Here is a 21,821-nt window from a genome sequence, read left to right on the forward strand (position 1 = left end):
TCAAGCAAGTCTTTTTACCTACCCCCCTCCCCTACCCTTCCCCTCCCCTGAGCACTGGGAGAGAGCACTGTCCAGCTCGGAACCTGACGACCAGCTTTGGCTGGTGAAGAGGGCTCAAGAAGCCGAATGGTCGCAAGGGATCCTGGAATAAGGACTCTTCCCCAAGCGAACTGGTTTACAGGGACGTGTATTCCTCCTCTTCCTTTCTTTCCCTGCAATACTTCTCTCTTCCTGCAATACTTCATGGTTTCGCATTAAGGAAATTAAGTAACCACACGACCGTCGTCGGGCAAGAACCGAACGTGCGCGTACGATTCAATAGATGTCGACAATGTGTGGAGTCGCGACTATTATTCCCAAATGCTCCGCACCCTACACAGGCGCCAATGAGATTTCAGCAATGAAATACCTGCGCTTGCACGAAGTGAGCGGAGGACCGTTTTTTTAACCAGGGCGAGTAATGAAAGCACGCACGCGCAAATATCTTAAATCAAGGTGAACATTAGCAAGATAACGTTATTTAAAAACCCTCGAAGTTTCATTACGCTGCAGCCGAACGCAACCTTCCCTGTATGATCACTGATAAGGGACAAAAAGAAAAAATAACTATTGAGCGCAGAAGTAAACAAAGATGTGGAGGGGAGGTGCGTATTTCGGGATGTGAAAAAAAGGGGCTCTCCATAGAAGCTCCCTTCCCAGAAAGGCGCCTCATTCATGTTGCGCTTAATTAAAGCATTAATTGGGCCTGCCTCGAAAGAGATAAGTAATGGAAGCTGTCGAGGCAGGCTTGCTTCTATTAGGGTGATTTTTTATTATAATTTTGCCCCCCATCGAGCAGGGGGTTGTGTATGACTCCACGTGTTTCTTTCCCACATCATGTTGATTACCTGGGACTGCTTTCCAAGCCCGCCTCTCAATGAGCGCACCTTTCTACTTCCGGGTTTCTCTCCAGTTTCTGTGTTACAATCAACGACAACAAAGGCGCCCGTGACGCACATGTAATAAAAAAAATCATTCACGAGGGCCTGGAGGAGCACGGCGTTTTAAAACAAGGCAGGTTTAAAGGGTAGAATACGCATCGCAATTAACGATAAACATGATGTCTCCCGTCGCCACGCGTCTTTCTTTTGTCTCACCTTGGAGTAGGTCGCGTCGCAATTCTGATATAAACGGCGTACTGTTAGCCAAAGTGCTTCTAACTTATGACGCCTACTAGAACAAACTATTTCATTTCGAAAAATCTGTTTTAGTCGAGAGTTCGACGGGCTACCGTCTGGCCAGGCAAAGGCATTTGTATAAAAAGGCAGCACACTCACCAATGTTGAAACAAAATTGACGTTTCGTGATCCGTACGGGTCCCTTGTTAGCTTTTGATCGACGGCTAAGGCGGGGTTCAGACTTGTGTCGCAACTGTCGTAATATCTTTAAATAATGACGTAATTTGACGTCTCAGCCAACCGAACAGCGTGAAACACCGTTTTTTTACGTCCATACTGCACGATATGACTGTTACATCGGTAGTTGTAACATCGGTAGTTACATCGGTAGAAACCCGTTGAGCGCATGACGTCAAGTTCGCGAGTACACGCCGTTTAGAGTGCCAGACGATCTATTGATTGTATTGGTTGCTGTCTGAAATATTATTGATTCGAGATTGAGCCCGGCTACAAAATTCTATACCGTGGCTATGATGCGTGCATTGCCCCAGTTTATCTTGTGGTCCATCTCCGCATGCTCTGAAAGTGCGTTTGTCACTGTTTGGCCCTTGGTGACGCCATTGTTGTGCTGCTCAATACGCGTGCAGAAATCGCCGATTTAACCCGCCGCGGTGGCTCAGTGGCTAAGGCGTTGCGCTGCTGAGCACGAGGTCGCGGGTTCGATTCCCGGCCGCGGCGGCCGCTTTTCTGATGGAGGCGAAAAGCAAAAACGCCCGTGTGTACGAGATTTCGGCGCACGATAAAGATCCCCAGGTGGTCAAAATTAATCCGGAGCCCTCCACTACGGCGCGCCTCATCGCCTGCGTTGCGTCGGCGCGTTAAACCCCACAACCAATCAAATCGCCGATTTAAAACATGTATACCGATTCGCTGTCAGCGAACACATTTCTGCACTTCGCGACAATTCTTTCGGATCTGTATGTCCTGAACTCTGCTGTTACGGCTTTTGAGCAGTTTTTATTGCGCGTGTTAAAGTGCTTTCCGACGCCTCGGCGGCGGCAAGGTACAATTAGTGGAGTCCACCACGCCATCTGGTGCTTTCGTGAGAAACCCACAACGCTTCTTCTTGGCACCAGCGTGGCAGGCGAGGAGGAACAGCGTGGCATGAGCAAGGGAACGAGAAGGAAACAGTAACAGCTTCCGCTCAAAACTCCGCGACAGAAGGAAATAAAGCTTCGCTTTAAAAACCGGAGAAACTGGAAGGGTAAGAACAAAGCAAAAAATTGGCCGCGTATCTGCTCCTTTCTTCGCAAATGTCGACAAAAGACGATAATCTATGTCGATATTTGCCCAGTAAATGCCGCCCTTCGCTTTCCCGCTCACCTCTCATGTTGTCCCTCTTGCGTCGCTCTCCTCCCAAGGTAAACACGCTAGAGGTTTGTTCAAGTCAATTTAAATTTACCGCGTTCCACTGCCCCAGGCCGGGTTCCTCGATGCCAGGGCTGCCGTACGTTAGAGACGCGCGTGAACCGATGTGCCCTACTTGAAAGCTTATAGAACCGCGTTGCCCTAGTCCACGTGGGTTCCAAGCAGAACGTGGAACCTATCTAGTGGAACCTTTCGTAACTGTCGCCGTTTGAATTTTTAAAATGCCGCCGGAAGCCATAGTGGCGCGGGCAACAGCAGGCGACTCTGATAATTTTTTTCTGCAGTAGGTGTAGTATTTCATTTCGCAAAAATCAAGAATCTACGAATTATTTTATAAAGGAACACCATAAATATCAATTGTGTATTAATTTTCGGGCTTATATTCGCGTAACGTCTTGTTCTGGTTCAACAATGCTGACAAGTATGAACACATAAACAGGACTTTGACGTTTAGATTTGGCTGTGAGTTATATAAGACTATTGCGCAGACTTCGTTTCACTTTGGCCGGGCAGCTGAATCGAGTCACAGACAGACAGACAGACGTACAAACAGACAGACATAAACACCAAAATTTCTGGGTTTAAGTAGCCCAGGAAAGACTATCGCCTTTAAAAGCGGATTTCATTATTACCTTCCTTGTCACCCGGGCAGCCCGATACTGTGTAAATAGGTGCTGTATGCGCCCGAATTGAAATTTCGCCCGACAGTGACAGTATTCTACCCCTGGATAAACATCGTCGTGACAGTGAAGGATTCTAGACGCCAGTGCTTATCGCCGGACTTTCCTTTCTTTGCTACTCACTTTACGTTCATACCTGGTACAAAAGGGGCAACTATAAACACCTAAGTAGAACAGGACACCAGGTGACCGAAAATCACTGTTATATTGATCAATTTCAGATGAATATCTTCGCTAAAATGAAATAGCAATGACATTACGAGTTCGAAACACTTGTGTGACGTGCCCGTTTTTCATTACCCTAATTTTTTTTTATACCGACAGAGTGTAACAGCGCCGTTTATCACATCAAAATTGCGAGGAACATTCGCATATTTATACGCTCGCATAGATACGTGATGTAGCTGGTGTCCGTTCCAAGCACGCGGCACTAGTTGTTCGCGACGGTCGTAATCACGGAATTTTAGCCTTCCACGCAGCGAGCTGTGAAAGCAGAGAGAATTGAGACCAGCCGGATACACTTTACGTGCCTGGAAATATCTACACAGCAGAAAGCTTACATCCTCCATGAGAAAAATAGCCATTTTGACAGGGAGTCGAACTCGTAAACTCTTGCTCAGTTGATATTCCGGAAGTGTCGTTGCCGCTTGTGCATGCTGTTTTCCGACGCACCTTTCGTTTCACCACCGGCCACACAAGATGCTTCGCGCGAGTAATTTTGTCCCGCCACAGCTGCCGATAGCACCGGTGTTAGTGCGTCTGAGCACGAGAACGCGAGTTCGATTGCCGGCCGCTGCGGCCGCTTTTCTGATGGAGGCGAAAAGCAAAAACGCCCGTGTGTAAGAGATTTCAGCGTACGTTAAAGATTCCCAGGTGGTCAAAATAAATCCGGAGCCCTCCACTACGGTGCGCCTCATCGCATGCGTTGCGTCGGCGCGTCAAACACTGCAATCAATCAATCAATCAATCAATCAATCAATCAATCAATCAATCAATCAATCAATCAATCAATCAATCAATCAATCAATCAATCAATCAATCAATCAATCAATCAATCAATCAATCAATCAATCAATCAATCAATCAATCAATCAATCAATCAAGGTGTTAGTGCGTAATGGAGTCGACATGGACCATCGGCCGGAACTAAATCCGATTCAGACATTAAACGTGAGCGTGTCACTAGAACGTATGTTAATTAAAAGGTAGGGCGCAAAAGAATCAAACATACATAAATAAGAATGATCATTACAAGAAAACCCTTCCTGATAGGCACGACCTGTTCACACGACTAATCCCGGATCAACGCATCTGGCTGGAGCCATGGCAACAGGTGCTACAATTCCCTCGCCGTTGATGAATAATCGCCGCAGCCGGCGTGGTCTCCTGGACAACTTCTTGGTCAAGTGTTTTCCGCCACCAGAGTAGCGACGTCTGCGCGCCGGAATACCGTGAAAGGAAAACTTCCAACGAACCAGGTACGAAAGGTTGTCTGGCTTTCGTCGTTGCCATTTTTGAAAGGCCGCTTGAGTGCGTTGTTATAAAAGAGAACGGCTGGTGATGGCGCCACTCTGACAGAGGGAGACCTTTACATCGGCGTTGAAACGGGCACTGAAGTCGGTTGTAAACGTTGTAATATCTGCGTTTAAGCAACCGGACGGATTATCTAAAGCGAACTGCGCAACTTCTATGCTGGCGCCGTCACTGTTGTGTAATAAAGTCCGTTTTGTTTACGCTCGTTTCGGGGTTACGGGTCCAATTTTAGGCGGCTGTAACCGCAAGAAGATTCCGCAATAACGAATTTGTGGAAATATCGGTGATCATGAAACATAAGGGGGTGAAATAAGTACCCTGAGAAACGTTGCACCACCAGAAAGGGACGAATAATTTTTTGTCTCAGTGGCCTGTTCACCGCGACGTTCGTCGATACATGAGCTTCGCCGTATCCCAACAATTGTGGTGCGTGTGACCAGGTCGATTCAGCTCCACTGTAACGGACAGGCAGAAGCAGCTGAAAGTTTCGGGGACTTCACAACGCGGAGGAGACGTAATTTCGCAATTTACCAGACAGGCGGCCAACCGCGTGTTATCGCTCGTTTCTTTCACTCTGAATTTTCCCTCAGTGTTGCCAACCGAAAAGCTGTGTTGCCCAGCTTGGCGAAGCAAAGGTTATTTTGGGCGCCGGTCGTTCCTTTATCCACCGTGCGGTGGCACTTGCACAAGCTATGTGTACTTTGTGCGCGCCTCTTCGGCTGTCTTCTTAAACGCGACCCGATGAACCAGCAATGTCTATCTGAAATGTACACACAAAATATGAAATCAACAGGCTTTATTGCTAATAAAGATTAAAGGTATGATGCAATCGTGATTACAATACGTGCTTTTCTAAGTAGAAATAACTTCTCTCTCTCTCTTCCCCCTCTCTCTCTCTCTCTGTCCGTTGGTACGTTTCTCACTCGAGTCCATCAATCCGTCTCTCTCTCTGTCTATCCCCCGCCGTCCGTCTCTCCCTGTCTTTGCGAGTAAGTCAATCTTTCTTCCTGTCCGTCTGTGTCTCTCTCCCTACCCACCTATTCGTCTATTTCTCTCCGTCGTGTCCGCCTGTTCATTTCTCCGTCCGTCCATCCGTCTTTCACCCTCTGTCTGTCTGTCTGTCTGTCTGTCTGTCTGTCTGTCTGTCTGTCTGTCTCTCTCTCTCTCTCTCTCTCTCTCTCTCTCTCTCTCTCTCTCTCTCTCTCTCTCTCTCTCTCTCTCTCTCTCTCTCTCTCTCTCTCTCTCTCTCTCTCTCTCTCTCTCTCTCTCTCTCTCTCTGTCTACCCCCTGTGTTGGCCTATCCACCTTTCTTTCTCTGTGCTGCTCATCTTTTTTGTCTCTCTTTCTGCCCTTAAATTATTCATCTCCCTGCCCTTCTGTTCCTCTCTCCGCCCACCCATCCGTCCCTCCTCTCTCTGCCCACCCGTCCGCCTCTCCTCTCTCTCGCCAGCCATCCGTCCATCGCTCTCTCTATTTCTCTCTGCCAATCCGTACATCCGTCGGTCTCACCTCGTCCGCATATTCGTTTCTCTTGGCACGTCCGTCCGTCCGTCCACCCGTCCATATCTCCCTCCCTCTCTCTCTGCCTGTTCGCGTGTCTCTCACTCCTGCTCGTCTGTTTTCCTCTCTCTCTCTCTACCGGTCCATACTTCTCGCTCCCTGCCAGTATGCACGTCTTTCTCTCTGCGTCCGTTCCTCTCTGCTTTTCCTTTTTCCGTCCACCCGTCCGTCCGTATCTCTCTATCTCTATTCTTTTCTGTTTCCCTCCGTATCTATCTCTCTCTCTCTCTCTCTCTCTCTCTCTCTCTCTCTCTCTCTCTCTCTCTCATGCGTCTCTTCCTTGCTCCATGTCCAACCATTCAACTGCCTTCTCTTTGTGTACGTACCTCCCTTCTTCTCCCTCTGTCTGTCTCTCCACCCCTCCGCCCGGCCTCCTGGACGTCCGTCTGTCCGCCCGTCCCTTCGTGTGCATCTCGCAGGCAAAGGCGTTTCACGCGGAGGTGGGTCGTGTTCCCGTTCGCGTTGAGACAGCAGCGTTTCCTTTCACTCTTCAGTGAACATCACGATACGCGTAACTTTGTGTCTTTGTGGGCACAAGCCCAGGATTTCGTGTGAGCACCAGGTGCCATCTACTGCTTCACCTGTAACACTGTTCTACTCATTTTATGCAACTGCTCAAAAGGCTTCGTTTTTCTGCCTCGGTAGAAAAGTGGTTGAATCGTGGCTTTTGGAGCAAACGCCCTGAGTTCTAGCTCCACCAACGCCGATATTTTTTGTAGCATGAGCTACAATGGCCGAGGTTGAGCAGTTTCACGTGGCTCCTGGAGAGCCATGCTGCGCATGCGCGAAGAGCAGTGCCGTCTCACGGCGCACAGCTGGCGCGCCGCATAGAGTTTCGCGCGCAGGAGCGCAGGCGCAGACGCGATTGAGGACCAAAATTACAAAGCATACAGCGGAGTAATGCTTCCATAATTAAAAAGGGCTACAAGTTGCAGTGGGCGTAGATTGGCTGGTGGTTGTGATGATGATGATGATGATATGACGATGATGGAGTTATCGAATAACTGTAATGTACTCTAAGCTGCACGAAATGTATGACAGTTTCTGCAAATCTCCCTTCAAGCCCCGTAATCGGGCGTGCGATAGCCGCCGCCACACGGCAGAGGAACGTCGCAAACAATGCGCTATTAAGCAGGGCTGGTGATACATCAATCTTCCTAAAATGGGATAAAGTCTAGGTCCAGCTCAATCCTACAATAACATCTGAAGTGGGAAAAGTTCTGCGCGGATCAAAATTGTTCCATCTATAGAATGCGAGAAAAAAACATATTGCAAACGCCAAAAGGACGCCAGACGCAAGGATGCCTCAGACAAAGGTCGCGGTGTCCAGGAGATTGCCGAGCTGCAAATTGTGCTACGAACGTGCACTGCCTTCCCAACTACGGGGCAGAGGCCGACTTTGCGTCACCCGGATCCCTTTGTTGTCCTTTCGCTGCCGCCACTTTCCCTTTCATTTAGTCCCGCTCTGCTAACTTCGATGCTGAGTCGGGAACTCATTCGCACGTCCTCCCAAGTTTCGAACCTGACGCCGACTCCCTTGCAGCAGCCTTTCAAGGGAAAAAGGTCGATACGTCTGCGAACTCTTTTAAAGGGAGTACTAACAGCGAAGCTGATTAAAAAATCATAATTTTTCGTGTCCGCAGTTAAAAATTTTTAACAACAAATTGCAGAGCGCGCACACGTGAGCGCACGCACGTGAGCGCGGGCCTCGCGGCCACCCAGAAATGTTATAGCAATAGAAATAGAAACAAAGCCAAGAAAAAGTCTAGCACTCGTGTGTGCGTGCTTCATGTCGAACGCCCAGAGCACCCGGCGCACGTTTGTAACACCAAGCATACCCACCCAAAGAAATTGACCAAAATCGCAAAAAAAAAAAAAAAAACTTCAGCGTTGGCCGTAGTCGCCGCAACACTTGCTCGGACCGAGAGACTCCAGCGTTCGCCATAATTGTGGCAACCCTTGTTCCGAACAAAAAAGACTCTAGCACTCGTTGTTATCGTGGCAACACTTGCTGGGACCAAGAAAGACCCGTCATAGCGTACGGCCCTTCCAATGTGATGTGCAATGATTATCACCTCCAAAAAACAGAAGCTCACACTTGTAGCAACAGTAATGGAGTAAAGTTCGTTGCGGCAGCGAAGAAGAAGCAAATCGGCTGCAATCTGGAACCTAAACCTTCGTGATGGTCGTGAAGGTTGCGTACAGCCTCACTACCTTCAAATCTTACGCGTTAGTGGGAGTTTCCTTCATTTTCTTTGGTTTACACATTTCGGTTACACAGGGCATGTCACACTCACTCACTCACTTCATACACACGCACACACATGCACACACCTACAAGCACACGCAGCTTTAATTCAACGCCTTGTCCGTACATTGTCAATGCCTGTCCTGCCTTCGTTCGGGGTGATATCCCGGGTATTGGCACACTAGTGAGGTTGGGCCATTCACGTGTACATTTCGTAAACGACGCCTGTCCTGTTAACTCGTCCGAAAATTTTTTTTTCTCTATTTTCCTAACGATGCCATCAATCTATAATTTTTCTCCAATACAGTACTTATTTCCATAGAAGCTTCCTTCACTTGAATTCTACAGACTTATTTTATATGCTATGAGGTGGACGTATTAGACCTCAAATGCTGTCCCGTACCTTGCAGAATCCCCAAAGGGAATTGACCAAGAAATGGGCCAATCCCTACAGGACCGATCCCAAACGGGGATCACGGATTGTTGTGTATGTGTGTTGCTCCTTTCCTGTTTTTAACACTTAAATCAGCGCGATTCAGCACTGTGTACAACCAATTAGCTCCAGTTTTAGCCTTGCCCAAATGGGGGTATGTTAGATCACCGAAGGAGAAACAACTTTCCAAGCAATCTAGTAACTGACATGCCTTGGCCGTTCCTCGAACAGGAATGGTCTAGCAGACAGGCGACATGAAAAACAAACCGCAACGCCGAGATGTCAAATTACAGCGGTAACGAGGACCCCAGCTTTCACCCACCGATCGCAAGAGTCTCTACGTCCACCTATATACTATCTTCCCTGCTCTCGCACGTTTCTCTCATCCTGTAATAATCAATGCGACCGCGAGCAGCATACAATATTAGAGACAGGTAGTCTGGCTCGGTGCCCATTATGACTGTTGCGTAGCACATGCAGCTTCCTGACAAGACAGAGACGATTTCAGAGGATCGTCATTACAGCTATTCCGTGCAACTAGCAGCGTCTCAACTCACCTGCCAGGCGCCGGCCCGTTGCCCCCTTTAGCCATGACAGCTAGTCTCTTCCTCTGTGAAGAGACTAGCTGCCCCGGCAGATAGACTGTGAAGAGACTTGGTGTGTTCCGGCATAAAACACTTTTGTGTTAAAATATAAAACCCGAAAACAAACAACCCTAAGTATAACGTACTCTTTAGTTCTGAAGGTTGCTTCCCCGCAAGAAAACCCTGTGTGCAGGGGTGCACCTTTTACAAGCCACTTGATTCGTTGTACTGGCGTCACTTCCGTGACGGATATGCCGTCACACAAATGTTCGTGTATCCCGAAATAAAAATTTCGTGTTAAAAAGAGAGTTGTCAGTGTACACTACGTTGGATGTAGGTATAAAAAGCGAAGATCGTCTGGACATTTCTAGATCCCTCTACTATGCCATGGCCCCCGCATATCAGGCATTGGTCAGAGGGTTAAACGTTCAGTGACATTTGAAATGTTCCGTTCAAGGCTTCTTGCATGATTTTATAATCTCATACATTATTTTAGTTAACGGTACGCTAGCCCACGTTACACGCGAAGGCCCGTCACCGCAAAGAATTTTTCTATTGAAGCTGTACAGTCAAACCCGGCTATAACGAACTCGGATAGAGCGAATTATGCTATATATCGAACAAAAATAATTCAGTTACGGAAATACATGGGAAACATATTCCTTATAACGAAGTTCACATCCGATATATCGAACTCTGGGCGCCTAGAAATGCCGCAGAAATGCATGATCTCGCCGCGGCGATTGAGATGTGGATTGGCCGCGACCAGGGAGCAAGACCCGCGACTGAGACATTGCGCCTCGCACGGAGCGACGTGACGCCCAATACTTCCTGGAACTGTTACCGATGCCCGGGACTCGCAACGGAACCCGCCCAATCAGTGAGTGTGGACCAAGACAGCAGTATCGGTGAACTGTGGGAAGAGCTCGCCAACGTTCCCGATGATGTCGCCAGTGAAATCCTTCCGACGCTTACAATGAAGCGCTTTCGGCAGTCGATGTGCTCCGCCAATGCTTCTTAGATTTTTGAGGACGCGTACTCGAACTGGTGCAAACAATGTTTCGTGTAGAGAATGCTATGCTAGTTGAAGCCGCCAAAACGAAAGCGAAAACAAAAATCACCGTTTTTTTTTCTTTTGCGACGTGGGCAGTTAAGGCGGAAAGTAGCTTTGATACTTGCAATAAATGGATTATTTTGGTCTGCTAATGGCTACTGTACTGTGTTCGTTAGGGAGAGGGCGGGTGGCTCCCGCGGGTTGCGAACTCGTTACAATTAGCTCGTTATAGGCGGGTTCGGCTATATCGAACTATTGGATATATCGAACTAATCGCGGTGCATATTGCAATTCACTATAAACGGGCTTGACTGTATATGTCCTACCGTATTTACACGCATATACCCTGACTGGAACCTAAGTCGACCTTTCATCCCTTCCGCTCGACACTTTATTTTGGAGACGCAAAACAAAATACTTGCATTATTACTCATGAAGTCGCAAACTATGGTTGTCACACCTGTTTTTATCCTCCAGAATTTCAAAGACGTGTGCGCGCATGGGTGGGGGTGCGCGTGCTCGCGTGTTTGTGTGCGTGCATTCATTTGTGTATGTGTACGGGCGAGTGTGTGTGTCCGTAGAACCCACAAAAGTTATAAATAATAGCGACTTCAAAACGAGCTGTCTGCTTTATTGACTGTATATGAGCCTATCTTTAGAGGCCTCACTCTTCTATGTGGCGTAATTGAAACCGTATGCGTGTCACTGCTCATGAGTTGTAATGGAAAACATTTATACGTAGCCTTTCGGATGGGCTGCAGCTATAAAAAGCCAACTTTCTGCAACATCCTCCGACAGCATGCCATCCACCAAGGCATAACCCAGTATATAAAACGCGCGAGACTAATATTGTTTATTGACTTCCCCATTAACATAACGTACGTCCTACGCAGATACGACCCCTATTTGCTGAAACGCCAGACTAGAAAAAAAAGCCACTGCATCGCCAGCGTAACCCGATTGGTACAATAAATCTTAGCTTCGCTAATACTTCAACATAAAACTGCGCGAAGAGACTTCATTTTAGGCGTTCCATCGGATGTCTTCATCACTTTCACACCATTAAGTTTTCCTTAGTGGCCAGTAAAACGGAACCAAGCCACAGCGCCTGGCAATCACCAGTAGTGGAGAAAACCCTAGCCTCCCTCGCAAGGCGTGTAGTCGACCATCCTCCCATAACTTTTATAAGGCCGTCCGTAATGGACCACATTGAGTTCATCCGGCTGGTCAGTCCACACGGAGGAAAGTACCAAGTTCACTTAGTGTGGGCGTATAGTTAGGACAGGCCATCAGAATTGGAAATGAGGGGCTTGTTGAAAATAAGACAGAAATAAGATTTGGCAGTCAAGAAAACCTCGGAAAGCAAAGGGGGGGATGTGGTGGGTCATTGAAACAGATAAAGAATTTGGAAAGAAAGAAAGAAAGTGGAGAGAAAATGCCCGCCAGGTAGGATCCGAACCCACGACCTGGTTGGTTGGGTTGTATTGGCGAAGAACATGAGTGGAAACTCTTTTTTTTATAAAATTAAGTGAAGCTCAAACCCTGTGCTAGGTTTATCCTCTCTCCTTTGGCGCCGCTGGCGGAGGCGATGAGATCAGCGACATAGACGAAGTGAGATGATGCCATGCGTTGGCGGATGCTTCCTTTAATTTTTACTAACTCCTAGCTAATACGCAACGCCCGCACACGGCCGCTACCCTGGCCATGGGCGGAGCGCACAGAGACGCGAGGGGTCACGTGACACCGTCACATGGCTTATCGCGAAAACGCAGCGGATAAACACGCAGATATTTCTCGGTGAGTGCACCGTCTGTCTCCCTCGTCTACGCATGGGCTCGTAGCCCAATCGGTAAGACAACGGGCTCTCGCTCCGTTTCTTTGTTCGTTTCAGGTTGGATTCCTGGCAGTGCCCGCAACTTCTTTTATTTTATTCGTGGGAGTTTTCTGTTGACTGCAACGGTCGCGAAAGAACCCCTGGGGGTTCTTTCTGGGGGGGAGGTACAAAGTTTCGCTTTAAAATTCGCACAATATGATACAAATATCTTTTTACCTATCTACACACCGTAGTTGAAGAATTACAGTTGTTTCGCGCCACTGAACACAACGCCCGGAACCAAAAGACCCGGTTGGACGCACATTTATTCAACTGCAAGACAATCAAAAACTGGGTTTGGAACAGACACACAATCACGGCATAGGATTTGAGTTCTAAGCGCGAAACTAACGGGCGATTGACTGCCTCCCGCTCGTCGTAAGCGCGTCTTACGATATACGGGCCGAACAACAAGCCAAATCACTCCGGCGCAAGCCGAGAAGGTTTCTATCGCGCACTCTCTACATACCCGATGCGGGGTTGAATAGTCGCTAGTGATAAACTCCGAACATAGTAGGAGCAGTCTTCCCGCAAGAGCACTCCGTCGAATTGCATCGCGAAGCGAGCGCGCCCGGAATACACGCACAGCTTCGGCCGCCAGTCTGGCTGCGAAGCTTCTTTCGGGCAAAGCTTCTTTGCGAACAATGCCACGACAATTCAGCGCAACGGCAATTCAGCGTAAGGGCAACGGGCAGACCACGCTGCAAATTTAAAAACACAGTAGCGAAAAACATCTTCTATCTGACGCATATCGCTGGCCACAGAAGAGCGCAACCATGAAAAGCCTACGCACTACTTGCCGCCATGATGTAAACAACGACATACCGAAGCCCCTAGCGTACGCGCGAACAACCCAAAAAAGTAGCGTACTCTATTCTAATACGCTCTATTCAAATTTACGGCTCGATAGATGGGCTTACGTAGCGCAGCCTTGGTGTACGTATAAAATTGGAGGTAGTAGGCATGCGACTAAGTTGAACCTGGAATAATCATCGCAACCGCCATCCGTGCGCGGCTTGGCAGCTTGCGGAAAACGCCATGGCTTCAATTATACCCGTACATTTGTAATTTCTTATGATATATGAAAGTTAGCGGGCACGAAAAAGGATTTTACGTATTTCTTTTGGAGCTTCTGTGCGAGCTTCTAGTTCTATTGTTCGTCACGTGACTCTTGAAACATCCGCTCAGTAGCCGTTTACGACATCTCTGCTAGGCGACAGATACGTTCATTTTTTATATTATTTACGAGATTATTTTGAAGGTACTGCCCGACAGACTTGTATATTCGTTTTCTGGGGATGCCAACCTATCTATTTAGACCAACGTCTGTTTCGTCTTCAGTGTCTCTTAAGAAGCTTGAAAATTCCTAATCAGCAGTGCACGGAGCTATCTTGAGCCGCATGAATCGTAGGAGGTTGTGCCAATCGTGTTGGGTATGTACTTCTCTAATAATTACGATGAGGGATAGATACCGCGCCATCATAAAAGATGATATTGCCAAAAAAAAAGAAAAAAGTGGAGTTACAAAGAAAAGAGACGGGGGAGGACACTTCTAGGCGATTCGTTTCTCTAACAAGACGGCGGAAGGACATCAATAATGAGCAAGGCAAATTCTCGTCGCTCCAGGCTAAAAAATCAATATTCGCCTTGATGAACGTCCGTGAAATGTCGGCGAAAAGTGTGAATAGGGTTCGTTAGAAGAGCTCGCCGTGCGAGAGTACGGGAGGCTGCAACCGTAACCAAAGACACAGAATAGAAAGCTAACAAACGGCTGTGTATTCATTTCGTCCCCGAACCTGAATACACGAGATTTCCGAAGTGCGGTTCCGAATTGGCAACCAGTCTCACCTTTTGTAGAAATTTTTGGAATTGCCTCACTTCTTTTGCGCTATGTAGTTGCCTGACTTACTTTATGATTAGGATGGGCTGGTTCACTTTGAAACAGAAATTTATCCCGCGTAGGCAGAGAGTAGAAAAATCAGCCGAAGTGTAGGAAATTGTCAGCTAATGTCTTTCAATAATTCTCATGCTGTTTTGTCTAGATCATGAGTTCTTTAGGAGAGATTTGGCTATGAGTACGCAAAGAAGTTGGGTTATGTTATTGTGCTGAAGTTTTGTATTTTTCATCGCCAATGAAGTATATTTCCGCCACTACAGCGATTATCATCACTTCGTCAACCATGTATTATTCCGCAAATGCAAGGCGTAGTGAAGCGTTAGTCTGTTCTCGTTATTTTTATTTGTATTCCCTTCATTCTTTTGCGCATTTTCTTGGTTTGTCTTCGTTTTTTGGAGGACATATAAGAGATGAGCACTTCTGATTTCGTCAGTTCATTTTTGTCAAATTTTAGTTTTTATATTTCTCTTACTTTCTGGTTTTTCGGAAATTCGGTTCGACAAATTTTATTCTATTGCTCTATTATAACGACTAGATGTGTTACTTCCGCCAATTCTGCATTTTTCTGCGAAAGCAGGGCGTTACATGGTCCTGGCTGCGGGGGGTACTCGAACAAAAATGTATCAGCGACTGTATCAGCGACTAATCCTACTCCTTCAACGCACTACCAACTCCGTGTGTAGGTACTCGTATATTCAGGAAGGATATGCACTTGTACCGGGTCATGGCCAGAATATCCCCAACCAATTATCTGACCATCTTTCCCACTCTCCATCCCTGCCTGCATCCTCCCCTAGTCCCCTTCCTGGTTATTCGCATGGCCGTCTATTGAACCCGAAATCTCTCCTGAGAAAAGACATACGTGACCTAATTCCGTCGTGTGTCCACCCCACCCCCGTTATTTTTCCATAGTGGAAGGAGTTCTCTCGGGAGGTTTCGGGCTAGGATGCTGCTCCCACCCTCAGTAACCTGGACTCGGGGACTCTCCATAAGAGACCCAGAAACTTGCCCCAAGTGTCCGGCTCCGGCGACTGCAGCTTATGCCAAGCAGACCATCAAGCCGTCGGCGCATTTAGTCCCAGTCTTCCCTCAATTACACGAAGAAAAAAAAAACATTTTTAATTCAAATTTTGAATCAGGGCGCTTCGGTACAATATTCTCACATGGGCTGGTCTCCGTTGGGATAAACCGAATGACTTCAACCGCTGGAAGCAAGAAGACAAATACTGCAGGTTCGTAATAAACTTTCTGCACGGAACTGGACTACATGCCTACCTGTAAACTAGACCAATGTCATCGGTTTCCCGACTATATGTGAGTTTTGTACCCTCTCTCTCTCTCTTGCTTTCCAACCTTCTTCTTTCTTCCCAACTTTAAACCTGTTATAAAAAATACCCCCCGATCGGTGTAACGCAACCCCGATTGTCGGGCATTGCAAGAATCATAACAGAGAACTGTTAAAAAGGAGAATGAAGAGCTGCTCACATGACAGCTGTAATAATGAACGCGCAGGAAAATACCATCGCTCCAAACCAGTACCGCCGTTGAGGCGATAACGATTGATATCAATTATCCAGCGACATAGAAGGACGCGCCATTCAGCCCGGTAAAAATAGGGAAAAAAAGAGGCCGCAATAAAACCTGTACAGAGGAATAGACGGCCCTAAGCTAACACTGATTCCGTGGTGACGATTCCGTAGACCCAACCACATGGTGTCTTACTTGTTTTCAAATTCCCGCTTTGACTTTCCTTGAAATTTGCGATTTCTTTCTTGCTGAAATGCAAGCAGGGGGAAGCGGGCCACTACTCCTACGAGTCCAATATTCCCGCCAGAAGGTCTAAGCAGGCGCGCTATTCTGAATGCTGAACGGAACATCCACCCGTCTTTCGCACAGCACGTAAAGGCGCAGGAATTAGACAGCGCAAAAAAAAAAATGGGTAGAAAAACAACAATCTACACAAGGCAGCATCAACAATCCCTGCAAATCCCAGGGATAGACGGCACTCTGTGGGCAGTTTGGTGAATGACTTTTCCTTTTTCTGGAGGAAGGCCTTACGACCTAACTTACTTTAGCGCGTGCGCGAACAATGAAATCAAGTCGGGGATAGTTCACCTTATCTGGTTTCACAGAAGAGGCACGAGGGTTTCTGTAACTATTTGCACAACTGTGAAACCAGCTTTCTCATCACTAGATGAGTTTACTTGGCCCTAAAGCCACAGTTTGGTAATGTGATGTGCCAAAACCGAAAGGAGAAGATGAGCATCTTGATTGCTTTCTTTTTTTTTTTTGGGGGGGGGGGGTGGAGCAGTGTGGAAAGAAAAAACTAGCATCAACGTTTTTTCACCGTCTTTTTGCAATCTATACGGCACAGAATCCGGCCAACTGCAGCAGACACTGTCCACCCCTTCGTGTCCTATCATAGTCATCGTCATCATCACCATCTTCATCGTCATCGTCGTCGTCGTAATCATCATCATCATCACCACCATCAGCCTATCTACGCCCACTGCAGGGCAAATGCCTCGCCCACGAATCTCAAATTATCCCGGTCCTCTGCTCACTGCGACCAATCTCCAAACACCCCCCCCCCCCCCCCCCCAATTTCTTGATTACATCTTCCCATCTAACCTTCTGCCTCTCCCTTCCACGCTTGCACTCTATAGGGATCCACTCTGTTACCCTTAATGACCAACGGTTATCTTGCCTTCGCATTACATGCCCTGGCCACGTCCATTTCTTCTTAATTTCTACCAATATGTCCTTACCACGCGTTTCTTCCCTGACCCACTCCGCTCTCTTCTTGCCCCTTAATGTTACACCTATCATCTCCCGTTCCATTGCTCGCTGAGTCGTCCTCAATTTAAGTTGAACCCTTTTAGTGAGCCTCCAAGTTTCCTATACCCTGTCCTATACCACACGGTATACAACGTAACCTCACCCCTTCTACCCTTCTTTCAAATCCAACCACTAAGCAGTGGGAGGGCCGGGATAGCCGAGACGTGGGTGATCAGGTACCCCTCATATCCAGGTCGCAACTGCCCGCACGTTCCCAGAGTCTCCAGGACTGAAATCGCCTCCTGCTACAAAGGAACGGCTCACCCACTTGCGTTTCTGCTCAAAACATTTAGGCACCCACCACAATATCCCACGCCGTGCAACAATCCGGACGATCACGGGGCTCTTTGAACCTTCCCTCATCGATATCCATGAGTCCGTCGCTCAATTTCCCCTACTCGCCATCATCGCAGATGTAAGGCGACATGTCGCGCCCACATAGGGATTGCTGCCGGAATGGCTGCTTATTTGATCACTTGCTCCCTTCTTCGCTTGCTCAGTCAGCCGATTTCTCTTCGCAATTTATGACAAAGAAAGTCCAACTAGCCCGTTACACGTTCTGCTTTATCGTCTGTGCTCCCTAAATCTTCGCACAAATCGCGCATCGGGACACGTGCAGTTAATTTTCCTTCCTGCAGCCTAGCAACATTTCTGAAGCGTATACAATTACCGAGACGAAGCGTGAAACGTACAGGAATCAAGACTCAAGCTTTAAGAGCGAACGTACGACCTTGTCCGATCAAAGTGAAAGACGAGCCGTATATCTTTCCGCCTGCGGAGAGACATCCTCCGGGCCATTTGTTGAGAAAATTGGAAAAGATCCCGTGGAGTAGGGCACGTCGTTGACACCTCCATTTTTTATTGGTCTTTTTGGAGCTATAGGGAGTTCGGGTGCTTGACGCCAGCGAAAACAAAGAAAGCAATACTGTCAGAAGCAGACCTCCGCTTGCTCCCGACCAAGCAACCTGATGGGCTAGTTTACTGGACATGATAGAATAAAGTTCGCAAACAAGGGACCAGATAAACCGAAAGAAGGCACGACACAGCGTAGACTGTGTTAGTCTGCGGTGTGTGGTGTCTTCTTTCTGTTCATTCAGTCCTGTTTTGCGTTTTACTTTATCTCGAAAAAAAAGAACAGTAAACGCCGCAAGGCGATTTCTAAAACAGCAGTGCGGCCTGAACGTCCGGCACTAGAATAGCATCTCGCTTCTCTGAACAATGACACCCATTTCCCACGGAGCTGGAAAAAGTGAGAACGGCCGCGCTCAATATCAGCTGCTCGGTACTTGTAATGCCGCAGGCCATGGCGGATATTCTGCAGTTCAAACGACGGTGATAGGAGAACCCGGGAACACTGACCAAATAAAACTTGGATACATTTTAAAGCGAGGGCATTGTGCGCGCGCACCCGCGTGCGTGCGTGCGTGCGTGCGTGTGCGCGTGTGCGCGTGTGCGCGTGCGTGCGTGCGTGCGTGTGTGCGTGCGCGTGCGTGCGTGTGCGCGTGTGTGTGCGTGTGCGTGTGCGTGTGCGTGTGCGTGTGCGTGTGCGTGCGTGTGTGTGTGTGTGTGTGTGTGTGTGTGCGTGCGTGTGCGTGTGCGCGTGCGCGTGTGCGCGTGTGCGTGCGCGTGCGCGTGTGCGCGTGTGCGTGTGCGTGCGCGTGTGCCTGTGCGTGTGCGTGCGCGCGTGCGCGTGTGCGTGTGCGTGTGCGTGTGCGTGTGCGTGCGCGTGCGCGTGCGCGTGCGCGTGCGCGTGCGCGTGCGCGTGCGTGTGCGTGCGCGTGCGTGTGTGCGCGCGCGCGCGCGTGAGTGATATTAGATAGCTGCAAAAAAAGCAAGTCGCCCTGCTCGAAAGCGTGTGCGAATAATATCCGCTACCTTCTGTTGCTTTTGTTAAGTGCAAAGACAGAGAGAGAGATAGAGACGGAGAGCTCTTTTTTAGAAGAAAGAAGAGAGGTCTGCTGGCATGTATTCGCCTACATGCTCCTCTGCGGGGATGGGGTAAATGGAATGAAGGCCCTAAAAGAAGAAAGGTGAAAGAGAGGGGGAAAAGAGGAAGAGATAAAAAATAAGGTGACATGAAGTGTTCACACTGAACTGCAGAAGTAATGGAAATGAGGACAGTCTGCGAAATTTTATGCGCTCAAGTAACGTGAGCACTGCGGCGGGGTGGATCATGGTGGAAGACTACGGATTGATATGGACCTCTGAGGGAACTCAATATTTACCGGAACATCGCCCACTTATTTTTCTACTTCCACAAAAAAGGGATCTCAAAAAAAATTCAGGGAAGCTTGCACTCACGGGCAAAACTTGAATGATGGAGCTGTTGTAGGTGAAAATTCCAATAGCCATAGTTAAGCTTCAGTATCATTGTTTACTTGCATAGTTGCGGTGCCTGTAATCCTCGTCATATGCATCGAAGAGGTGTCGTCTTTCTTCGCGGGGAGTGCTGGATGCGAAGTAATCCTCAGCGTTGCAGACTTGCACCAGCTCTTCGTCACCGACTCGAATCAGCGGTGGCGGGATCTGCAATTTTCTCTGATGAAGGACTGGCACACTCGTAGCCATGTCTCCAATTATCCATAAGGCATTCTAGAGAAAGTGGTGGCCGCGGTGGCCCTTCCCAAGTGGGGTGTCTTTTCATCTTTAGAATTAGCGCTTAAGTTCTTTTTGACATGCGCGGTAGCGCTTGACGACAGCGCTGCAGTTTCTTTTTAGGGGCGAAGCTCCTCTTGCTCGGGCCCTGTCCCGTCCCTCGTTGCTGCCGTGTACATACCACTGATGATGATTGTGGCAGGATCCCCTTAGGGATTGGCCAACCAAAGATTGGCCGAAGAGGTCGAAACGTTCAACGCGTTCGTTGCTAGCCAACAAGGAGGAGAGGAAGAAGAAGAGGTTGTCGTTCGTCGCCTGCGAGCTCAAGACACGTACCGGGGGTACGCGACACAAGACGCTCTGCAGAAGGCGACGGCTGAGGTGGCTAAAATGTCACACACCGAATTCGCCAACTTACTCATGGAGATTCCCATCGTCCCAAACAAGCCCTACATAATCACCACAAACATCGACGTCGTCGACGGGCTTGTCAACGGAGCGGTGGGAAGTCTCAAGCTTTGCGAGCGAGGGGTGGTGGTCTTGACGCGGCGGCGCCCGGTTTCGATCCCACGACTCTCTGTCCGCGACGGGAGCTACGTGGCGCAATTCCCACTGCGCCACAAACCGAGACGCGAGCACGGCTACGAACGCGCCTTATGTCATTCACTCATTCAGACGGTGCGCGCCGTCAAGAAGACCTATAACAACGAGTCGAGTATTTATATAATGTGTTGGCTAATGTTTTACGGTTTTGCCGATAAGCATTTTAGCTTCGCCCCTCTCATCATCATTCACTTCGTGGAGATGGGGGGATATTTTTTCGTAAAACCACTGCGAGATCCGGGGACTTGGCGGTCGCTGCGAGGACGCGTTCACGGGCGCTCGACATTTTCTTGGTATTTTTTCCTCCAACCACGAATAAAATCTCCACTACTTGTACAAAATCTCCGCTCTTAAAATGATGAGTCATTCAACTCAGCGAAGTTAGATGACCTGCGAAGCTTATTAGCACACGACATGAAAGCAAAAAAAAATTAGGTGAAAGACATGAGTAAACTTTATTTCTATCGAGTGATGACGGCGGTTGTTCCCGAGGACAGACAGCTTGCAAATAGTGCCTATTGAAGACGAACCTACTCTAAATGCATATCACGTAATGAGACGAACAAGCTTGACGGCTAATTGATACGTTGTTCTCGCAAACGGTGCCTACAATAAACGAATCTATTCAAGATGCGTATTCAAGTAATGATACGTGTAAGCTGGAGGTCCGAGTCTAATTTTGAATGTCGCGCGACTTCGATGGTGACCGCGTGTTTATAGAACACACACCAGGATGTCCGTTTCCCAAAGCCTCGCCGCCCGCGACGCCAAGCGCGAGAGACGACGCCGAGATGGGGACGACGCTGCGGACAGAAAAAGAAAATGGCGGATCCCACGAATGGGTGGAAATCGACGCACAGGAAACTTTCATTGTGGGGTGCTTCTGGCGGATGTACTTGCATGCGGCCTTTTCAGAGTGTAATATTTATGTGGCATTCCTGCTGATTTTTGAAAATGATAAGCAGTAACTATTGCACGGGTAACAGACGTAGCGAAAGATACTCAACGTCTCGATCCCCCTGACGCTTTGCGGCCAGCCCCACAACAGCGGTACGGCTACGCCAGCCGTATCAAACGTACCTTCCCAAGCACCCCCAACTTTCTGCTGGCAACATTCCTGGTAACACGGAAGTGATGTCAGGTGGCCAGCGTTATCTGTTGTAAGATAGAACCCAGCAGCGCACTGGGTAAGGTTACAACTTACAAACTGTGAAAGGGTGCCCGGCGTTGGCGGCACTAGAGATACGACACGGGGTGCGTTATCTCGGGCAGCGTACGCAGCCGCGCATCCGGCCAGAAAGAAGCAGCTGCAGCATCATCAGCACTGGAGAAGAGGAA

This window comes from Haemaphysalis longicornis, unplaced genomic scaffold (genome assembly GCF_048455015.1).
Source record: "Haemaphysalis longicornis isolate Haplotype H1 unplaced genomic scaffold, Haemaphysalis longicornis Haplotype H1 scaffold_12, whole genome shotgun sequence".
NCBI lineage: Eukaryota > Metazoa > Arthropoda > Arachnida > Ixodida > Ixodidae > Haemaphysalis > Haemaphysalis longicornis.